The sequence below is a fragment of the Podarcis erhardii genome, assembly GCF_964252035.2.
Source record: "Podarcis erhardii genome assembly, chromosome: 1".
Taxonomy (NCBI): domain Eukaryota; kingdom Metazoa; phylum Chordata; class Lepidosauria; order Squamata; family Lacertidae; genus Podarcis; species Podarcis erhardii.
Window position 1 is genome coordinate 80,130,894 of NC_138497.1, and position 10,420 is coordinate 80,141,313.

At 43.3% G+C, this 10,420-nt stretch overlaps 1 long non-coding RNA gene across 3 annotated transcripts; it reads left to right on the forward strand.

Moving 5' to 3' along the window:
• The first annotated feature begins 112 nt into the window (after positions 1-112).
• On the forward strand, positions 113-8,915 carry LOC309331533. 3 transcript variants are annotated; one of them, XR_014151888.1, is made up of 5 exons: positions 113-407; positions 1,469-1,573; positions 5,015-5,615; positions 7,004-7,125; positions 8,821-8,915. It is a non-coding gene; the product is annotated as an uncharacterized lncRNA (long non-coding RNA). The 3 variants fall into 3 exon arrangements; XR_014151889.1 differs by lacking the exon at positions 8,821-8,915 and having other exon boundaries at positions 7,004-8,361; XR_014151890.1 differs by lacking the exon at positions 8,821-8,915 and having other exon boundaries at positions 7,008-8,361.
• Positions 8,916-10,420: the final 1,505 nt, after the last annotated feature.

Genomic DNA, 10,420 nt, shown 5'->3' on the forward strand with positions numbered 1-10,420 from the left:
CGCCCAGGAGGGGGCTGGGGTGCGCGCAGCTCGCTCCTCCCGGGGTCGCAAGAGCGCCAAGTGCGAGAGAGGGAGACGGGGCGGGGGGAGTCCCCGCGGTCCCAGCAAGACCACGAGGTTGAACCCGCAGGCAAGCCGCAAGCCTCAGAGAGCCCCAGAGGCCCTGGCCGCACTCCCTCCCCGGGCAGGAGGAAACGGAGGGGCTGCCGGCCGGATCTTTCCTGCTCCCTCCAGGGTCACAGGCAGGTCAGCTGAGGAACGACTTCGGCCGTGACATCATCATCATCATCATCATCATAGGCGAAGGGAGCTGCTCTGCTCTCACAGCCCATCTCTGGGTAGCAGCAGCAGCTGCCAGCGCGCCTCGCTCTTGCTTATGTGACTGATAGGTTTCCAGAGGGGTGGTGGTAGGTCAATTGCAGCCAAAGCAATTAAAGAGTATTGTGGCCCCTTAGAGACTGGTCCGTGTGCGGCGCCCATGGGCGCACAAGTGCCCACAGAGGCTTTCCGTGATGTCCGCAGCATTCCCTCCTCCTCACTTTGATTAGGCTTGAAGAATTTTATTGTAGCTAATATAATAGATCGTGCTGTGTGTGTAGCGCCCAGTAAAGTTTTTCCCACTTACAATTGGGTCCAGGGGTCTTAAAAAGTTGGTGATCCCTGTGGTGTATAAGCATACCATCAGATGTATGAAGTCAAGTGTTATCTTAAATTGGCTTATAGGCACAGGCAGAAGAATGATAGGAGGTTTGAGAGAATCTGAATGCAAAAAGTGCAGACTGGGCTCTGGAATCCATATTGTTGGCTTTCTTCTGAGGCTCTTGGAGACACCCATTGTAAAGGTTTGCACATTTCTCTTTCCCAAATACATGTTCCTCAGGTATGTGTCAGTGTCCAACAAACAGCCTTTTTCACATGGTCACTCGCACACATTCCATTAGCCCTGGAAGCACATCTTGAAAGCCTAGGATAATTAAAGAGAGAGCTGGAGAGAGAGTTCACCTCGTGCCAAAAAAAGAGAGCAAAAATTGACAAACCTCTCTTAGGAGGGCATCCCACAGCAAACATTCTACCAATGATGGATGCTACCTCTCCCTGGAGACACCCAAAACTATGCTAACTTCTAGGCAATGGTGCATTTGCACAGGCAGATCCAGGATTTAGCATCTGGAATGCCATAACTAACATCAGTATTGAGAGTTTGCAGTGGAATGCCCAAACCTGAGTCCTGTATGTGACAGTACATGGGCTGACCAGAAGACCATAGGTTAGAAGTTGTATATTGCCAGATTTCCCATGGCCAGCAAATGGCAAAATGGTCTTTCAAAGAACCTGTGAAGCTTTTCCCCTTGTTGTACTCTTGTTCCTTTAATGGCTATATGACAAACAGAAATTAAATCAGGTGAAGCTGTTCCAGCATGCAGATGCAGGAAAACTTCAGATGTCAAATTTCTGCTTTTCTTTGCAGGTGGTTTGCTGGAGGAAAATTTGACATCTTTACCTGGAAGAGATGGAAAGTGCTGCATATATCTGCAGTATAATCCAAAGTGTCCTTACTTGACTAAGATTTAAGGTTACTCAAAACTTTCCCTGCATCCTATAGGCTGGGCCCTGGTAGGCTGAAACAGAACAAGCTTGCTTCTTGCTGACTGATGAATTTAAAATTAGTTCACAGAGCTTACCCCCTCAGTCCAATACTGCTGATCCTCCCAACTTGTGAAGAAGAAAACATCAAATGCTGCTTTGCCTTCATTGGACCTAGAGGGAAACCAGCATCTCTGAAGATGGGAGTTCAGTGAGTGTTATGCAAATTTGCCTTGAAATGCAGGAGATAAATCACAAAGCCTAGGGAGGAAATGCAAGGCTTTTTCCCCAAGTAGAACCTGAATAAATGTTTCCAGCAGTCTGTTTCCAACAGAACTTCCTAAGAAAGAGAAAGGGGACTACAATACATTTGCATCCAAAGTCTGAACATATTTTCTCCACTGAGGATTTGTAAAAGAACTGACAAGACTGATTTGGGTGGGTTTTTCCCTGGTGATGTGAGATGCAAACCTGTTCCGTGCTTCTGCATACCCATAAGGAGCATAACACAGAGATCTCACCAGTGATCAGATCTGTGAGTTCCTAAATACATTTCAGGGCAAACTTGCACGATTTGTGAACCACCAAGTTAAACAAAGCCCATCAGCCACATTTTGATCTTGCATTTTGTTGTCTTAAGCTTGTCTTGGTTCAGTCCAGTAGTGCCATTTTTTAAAGCAGGGTGGGAAATCTGTGACACTCCAAATATTTGCTGGACTCCAACTCCCATCTGCTCTGGTCAGCATGGGCAGTGTTCAGGGATTATGGGAGTTTTGTGTCCCAGTAACATCTGGAAGGCAACAGATCCCCCCCCCCCCAGCCTCGCATAAGGCATCACACTTCAGGAGAAGAACCTGAGAGCAGGAAGTGCCAGCTTCTACTTCCTTAATAAATCATCCCCCAGCCAGGCACCACCTGCTTGGTTAACCATATATGTAGCCTCTCAGCAAATTCTTTGTTGGAGAGAGTGTGCCTATGAAAGAAATCACAGGTGCATTTTTAGTTGTAGCCAGCTGGCCAATATTAGATTAATACTGTACCCAAAAGGCTCACCAGCCCTGCTCTCTAGAACTCCGGATTCAAAAACATTACAAATGAATGTTCATCACACTTTCTTCCCCACTCCTGCCGTTTCCCCCACTGCCCACAATCTTTCCCCTTTCCCGGTCTGGTTCCTTAAGCTGCAGTACCTCTACAGGCCTTTATAAATAAAATCAGGGACTTTGTTATTTTCTGAGGGGTGATGTGTCAAGCTGGGGGCAGGAATTCAGATCTTGGGCAAGTGAGGCACAAGACATGTGATACCAACCCTGGGCACATTTACTCAGAAGTGAGTCTTTAGCAAGAGTTTTGCTTCACTTGGGATGGCAGCCTTCAAGACTCCATCTTAAACACATTGTAAATTGAGCTGCTAGACTCTCTTTTTTTAAACAAAAAGATTGTTGCCCGCCTAGCCTGGTCTATTGTAACTGAAAAGGACTCCCTCCTACAAAGATCCCTTTTGTGCCACTGGTATCCAAGAGACTGCCTCCCAGGGCTCCTGAATTTATTTATTTATTTTACTTTTGATCCCAGTTATCTGCATTGAGCTTGCATTCCTCCCGTCTCTGTAACCCTATTCAAGCAGCACTCTTGTTTAGGCAACCTTAGGATTTATCTAAACATTTCAGGTGCCCTCCAATCATTCCAATACATGGGGGGGGGGTATTACATTTCTTGTGGGCAGCGGATCCTTTTGCCATACAAAGGACAGTGTGAATAGTGCAGACACTGAACAGACTGGGCTGAGAACCACAACAGCATGACATTTAGAAATGAAACTGACTCCCAGAGTTTCATAATTCTACCTCCAAGGATTTTTTTCTTTTCTTTTCTGTAATGCAGCCTTTCTTTTGCCATGTAAGGTTATGAAGCACAGCATGGCTGTAACGGTGCAACATGGATTCTGTTTACAAAGCAGCACTGCTTATTTCTTTTAGCAACCTTGCTCCAGAAACTGACTGTAACATTTTCCTCCTCTTGCTACACGTGCGCGCGCGCGCACACACACACACACACACACACACACACACCTCTCCAACTTTGCACATATTCCATCGGGTGTAATGTGCACACGTTTGTTTTTTACTATCCCCCTAAAAGGCAGCAGGAAGCCAAAGCAGAGTTCAATTCATCTTCAAATTCTGGCAGCCAGGGATGTGCCATGCGCACACACAAATGGACTAAAAACCCTGGGTTTAGAATTCAGACAATTACTTCCTTTGCTGACATCATAGCCTGTATAGTTCTATGGAGGCAGGAGAGTTAGAGGAGGGTTAGAGCAGAGAATGTCAGAACTGGTGGGGCAAGTATAGTCATTTTCAGATTGTATACCAAGAGGGAACTAGTCATACAGGGGTGGGGATGCTGTGACCCTCCAGATGTTGTTGGACTCCGGCTCCCATCAGCACCAGCTAGCATGCTCAATGGTCAGAGATGAATGGATTTGTAGTCCAGCAACAACTGAAGCGCCACAGGTTCCTCATCCCTGTGCATTGTGATAACGTGTTTCTTTCTTTATGACTTTTTCCAATGACCCCAGAGTGGTGTACATAGTCCCCACCTCCTCCACTTTTTCCTCCACCCTGTTAGCTAGGTTGTGGTGAGAGATGCTGACTGGCCCAAGTGATCTTTATGGGGGAGTGGGAATTTGAAGCTGGATCTCCCTGCCCTTAGTGCAGCACTCTGACCATGACAACACACTAGCTTAAACTGCATCATTAACATCTCCTGGGAGCCCAACGTGTCTACCCACAAGGGAGGTTGCCTGTGGCATCTCTGCATGCTTTACCATTCTGGTCTTGCCACCATCCAGTCAGTATCTGCTGCGGGAGGTAAATCTGCTTCATCAGGACTGATTGGAGTGTTTGCTCACTTTTGCTGAGAAAATCGATGATCTGCTTTTGACCACCCCTGTGAGGGCTGTCTGTTGTGTGAATGAGATAGTCACTGCTCTGGACTTCCCTCTTTCCAATCAGGGAATGTATCCAGATTGGTGAGTCCTCCAGTAACACAGGAGACTGGCCTCTTCAGTTTCGAGGTCATCACATGCGACAGCAGAGCACGCATAAGCCCATTGTTTCCCATTTTCCAGCCACTTCTGGGTCACCACGATATGCACGTCCATTGCCACACATATACTGAACCCATCTAAATTGGTCATTGCCTGTATTCTACCACATAATGCTTTATAATGCCTTATATCAGTTATTCTTCTATAACACACACTGGCTCTGTCCCATCTCCATATGCAGCTTGTTCTGATGCTGCCAATAAAAGGGGGAAGAATCCCACCAGCATTTGTAGGAGTGGGAAATATCCTTGCTAGCCCCAAGAGGTTACAACAAAGGCAGCCTATTAGAACTCATAAATTTATCCTGCTCATTTTCAGAACCAGAAAAACAGAGAAGACAAGAGAGTCCTGAATTTCACTCCCAGTGAGGTAGCTGTGGCTATTGATGCATTTTTATTAACACATTCATATAACTGTTATTTCCTTGTATTCTATCAGCTGACTGTTTTCCCAAACGCAATATGAAGACTGGCTATATTTTGAGTATTATAAATAACGATGACCCCAAACAACTTGCAAGTCATTTCGAACCACTTGTAGTTTACATACTTCCCAGCTGTTTTCCTTGTACTGTCATTGGGAACAACTCAAAGCAGCTGTATATCACTGCAGATCTTAATTTACAGGTTTGAGCAAATATGTAACCTCATCTCTTCGGTATGTGAAACTTGCATGCAATCTATCAGGTTACCAACTCCAGTTTCTTATCTACAGAGAGAAAAATCCCCGGCAGTGCTGACATATTTTCTTTCATGTTCAGATATAGCGACCATCACTCATGGATTCATAACTTCAAGGCTAGACTACTGTAGTGCCAACTGGCGATGGTTTGGAGTAGAGGTTTTGTCCTGAGAGCGGGTGGATTGCTGGAGACAGAGCCAGTACTCAGTGCTTGAACTGACTTTATGCTCAATTCAAGGTGGTTCTTAATTATTATTTTTTCTCATTAACGTAACATCCCATGGCATCCTTGGTTTGGTTTTTATATCATGAAGTTCTATTTTGTTATTTGGGTTATGGGGATATAATTTAATAAAAATACTTTAATAAGGTCAAATGAAAGGGCATTTTTGTGGGGCGAAGAAGGGAAGACTGTGAGGGTGTGCTGTTACCAAGGAGTTTGCATTTAGCCTTACAAGGTGCTTTGAAGTACCAGCTTAGGGACTTCAAAGCACCTTGCACATGATGTCAGGCCTTCCCACCCACCTGTTACATTTGGCCCACGAGGCTGATCCTGATAAGGATCTGGCCCACGGAGCCAAAAAGTTGCCCACCCCAACTTACAGAAAACAAGGCTTGAAAATGCAACATTATGCTGATGACTCAGCTCTTGCGATAAACACCAGAAATTACTAGGAAGTGCTATGAAAGATAACTGGGCAAATCTTCCATTATCATGGTTGGGGGGGAAATTGTTTTGACCAATATGGATGTATACCAAAAAATATTGTTTCTCTGTATGAATAGACATGATTGTAGAGGCCTGACTGAATAATTTTAGAGTGGTGGCAGAAAACCATTTGGAAAATTTGGAATGGAGAACCAAGACTGACTGAAAAAGCTTTGTTCATTTCTAAATGCCATGGCGGGATTGGATTACTGGTTTTTAAACTGCTATATTATTATGCTTAAAAATTAGTGGTAATAGAAGATTGGTTCACATGGGACAAAACAACTTGCTGAAAACAAGTATGCAACTGGAGAGGTAGTTTAATGCAAGGGTTTCTGTTTGTGCAGCAAAACTTCTCTTCTGTGTTCCTTCTCCAAAATCTGCTCTGAAGGATTGGGGATTTGGAGAGCATGCTGTGGGGGTGGCAGGGTGGAGAAGCAAATTCCTTGGGGGAAGCCATGACTTATAATGTTATAATACGAGTTTAAATGTATAGTGTTGATGGGGTGTTTGATATTCTTTAAATGCCAAACAAATGCCTTCTTCTCCCCCAGCATTCCAGCATGTTGTGTAGTTGCTTTTAGTTGTGTCTGATGGGTTTTGATGGATTTTACATTATTGGCTGGTCGTGGCTGCAGCTTTATTGATTTGCTTTGTGCCTGGTCTTTACGTGTGTTTTTATAATTTTAAATGTTTGTCAGCCTAGAAGCATTATGCCAAAGGTCAGCTTATAAATTTACAGCAATCAGTCAATAAGCAAATAAATGCATCTTAGAAAATTTAATAGTAGCTCTCAAAATAATGGGACATGCATAGAAATCATCAGAATTGGAAAAAAAGCAGCTTGAAAACTGTATCCAGACATATCACCATCATGGTTTAATTGTTTTTTTCATTTTATATTTCCTGTTGCTTAGAAAGAAATAGGATTTAACCAAGAGGCTGGTGCTGTACAAATAAGTCATGTGTCTGTGAACTGCATATTTCGAAACCCCATCTTAGAGGCTGACTCATACCATAAAGAAAATGGCAAATCCAGGTTATTTGGGGAAAGGGGTTGGTAAACTGAGAAATATGATTTGGAGAGAGCTGGGAGGTGAAGTCTAAGAAGTGGAAAGTGGTAAATGATTTGCAGCAATGTCTTGGCTCCAGGCGTGGAGCTGGCTTTATGTCTCCGAATAAGGTCACATCCATTTTGTACGATTAAATTTAACCTGATTGAATAATTATCCGAGGTGGTTTGCTTGTTTGTTTGTTTGCAGAAACTAACATGGAAAGCTTCTGAGGTCTACAGAAAAGTAACAATTAAATTATGTCTGTTCCAAACAGTAAAAATTCCTGAAATAGGGACTCGCCTCAGAAACCATGATCCTCAACAAAGTGGTTCTATACATCCCCCCCCCTAAAAAGGCCTGTAGATAGATATCTATCCTGTAGATAGAGAGAGAACCACTCGTCACAAAGCAGATGAGTCAAAGAAATTGTATTCAGGCTAGAACCGTGATGCACCAGTAGTCATAATACTATTCCAAATCCTAGTCAATAATGCTTTTTTCAGGACAGAGATTGATTTTATTATTACTAGCTTTTAAGATGCAGTAGCCGGGGGGAGTTCCTCGAGACAAACTGTCACCATGTAATTAAATGATGTACAGGAGGCATAATGAAATATCTTATTAATGCCATTATCTGTTATTGCAGCACAGCATGTATCTCATAAATCTTTGTAATTATTCTAATGCAGCAGTTTCTCCCAACCTGAACTATGATTATCTGCAGTTCCTGATTAGCCAGATTTTCTTGTGAGATTCCCTGTGTCAGAATAACTCTTAATTAAGCTGTACCCTCATTCATTTTGACTTCTAATTATCTGAATGTTCTGGCCTTCTTCTAAGTCGCTAAGGTCAATGATATTAGACTGTGTGTGATTCTTAAGAGAGCATTCTCTGGCGGTTTATGCCGTTCTGCTCTGTTAGTAGCCACTGGCCATGCTTTTTAAAGGCCATTAACAAAACCAGAAACAGGACAGTATTAAGCAAGTGATATGTGTGTGTGATACAGTTCATTAAAGGCTTTAGGATCACGCAGTTATCCCAGTTTGATTATCCAGTCAAACTGGAGCTCAACTCTGCCTCCCCAACCCCTTTTAATTCTCATTTAATGTAGACAGTAGCTGAGATGCAGTGTTGGGCAAAACATCTTCATCTTAATTAAACTGTTTCTGAGTCTTTTGTGAGTCTTTTTGGAGAATTCCCAGAAAAAGCTCAGGGGGTTTACTCCCCAATAAGTGTGCACTGGATTACAGTCTTAACTCTCTCTTAGTCTCAGAAGCCCATCTATACCATGGGAGGATACTGGTCTACCTAACAAAAATATTATCAGGATGACTGAGATAATGTTACCTAAAACACCCTGAACACTATATACGTGTAAATAATTAGTAATGCCCACTACCACTGACTTTTATGAAATTAACAATGGGCAGTATGTTCTTAGCTTTCGGGCTTGGGTCTGTATAGCCCAAAGCCCATTCTTTTCTTAGCATTCAGTAACTAAGCATTAGCTTCTTGAACCCCAACTAGATGTGTGCTAGGGCAATAGATTACTGCCAGTCTTTCCTCCCAGTAAAGATTTCAGCTCCATATGCCCCCCGCTTACCCCAACAGAAACAGGCTTCTTTTCATTTATATAGCATCGCTGAACTGAGCCGTTAAAATATGTTTTCTGTTTGCAGCCAGAATGAATTCATGTCATGCTGAGAAAATAAATCAGACAGAAGAAAGAGTTCTAAGACACCCAGCAAAGCTGTTGTACAAAAAAATAAAATAAAAATAAAAATAAAATCATGCCAAGAGTGTGCCCCTAGCACTGCTTCGTCTCGGACTCTGAATTTTAAACACCTATCAAGCTATAGTTTCTTGTAGCTGGAAAACATTGTATTCTTTCTCCCATGGGTTTTAAGGGTGGAGCACAATCCTCAGCATTTTAACCAGAAGTCATAGGTAAAGGTAAAGGTACCCCTGACCATTAGGTCCAGTCGCGGACGACTCTGGGGTTGCGGTGCTCATCTCACTTTATTGGCCGAGGGTACAGCTTCCGGGTCATGTGGCCAGCATGACTAAGCCGCTTCTGGCGAACCAGAGCAGTGCACAGAAATGCCGTTTACCTTCCCACTGAAGCGGTACCTATTTATCTACTTGCACTTGATGTGCTTTCAAACTGCTAGGTGGGCAGGAGATGGGACTGAGCAATGGGAGCTCACCCCGTCGCGGGGATTCGAACCACCGACCTTCTGATCGGCAAGCCCTAGGCTCTGTTGGTTTAGACCACAGTGCCACCCGCGTCCCTCTCCAACTACCCTTGGACTGAATGAGTCACAGAGATCTTCTGCAGCCTCCATGACAGCAGGTGATTCCATTTGCTTGTGCATTGTTTTATTATTTGCCTCTGAGATCTTTAAACATTTGAACAGCAGGAGTAAGGGCTGATTCACACATGCAAAAACATCACCTATTTCTATGCACTTGATTGGCAACATATGATCTGACTACTGTAAATTGATAAGCATTGCATAACCGGCATTGTTAAAAGTTCAGTCTGTTGTGTTTAATCGGTGATGCTGGTCTCTGTGAACCAGCCCTTAGATTCAAACATCTAGGTTCTAGATTATACCTGATGCATAAATTGACTTCAGCATGACTAAATCAGCTCCATTAAAGTGTGCTAGTTTAACTTAATTGATAGATTCTGACTAACCAATCTAACAGACGAATGGCTTTGTGAAAGGTGAAAGCCAGTACACAAACCAATGAAAATTGCTCCAGTTAAAAGTGCAATGTTACCTAATTTGCCAGCCTTTGTTCTGCGCTATGCAAGCATTCTGAGGAATAAATAGATCAGTAGGTTGACACTATGTAGTGCAGTCTTGCAAAATCGATGGCAACAGATATCTCATCGGACAAACAATGAATTAATCTCCCATGGAACAATGCTGGCTGCTCCTTACAGTTCATTAGTATTTGGCTAAGTGGTTTTTCTGCAGTTCTCTAAAGAGGACTGAAGGAGGGAAATGGTTCTCTTCATCAGCAGGAATCAGGAAATGGAAGAAACTAACACTATTGCTAATCCAGCTCATTAAACTTGAGTACTGAAGGATTGAAGTAGAGGTCTCAATTATGGCATTAGCAAAGTGAGTAAAAAGCAATTTTCAACTCGACAAAATATGCTGTGGCACATTTTAAAACTACTTACTTTTAACAACAGCATTAGCTTCAGAGCTGGGATGGAGAATCTGGGACCCTCCAGATGTTGAACCCCAGTTGCAGTAATCTCTG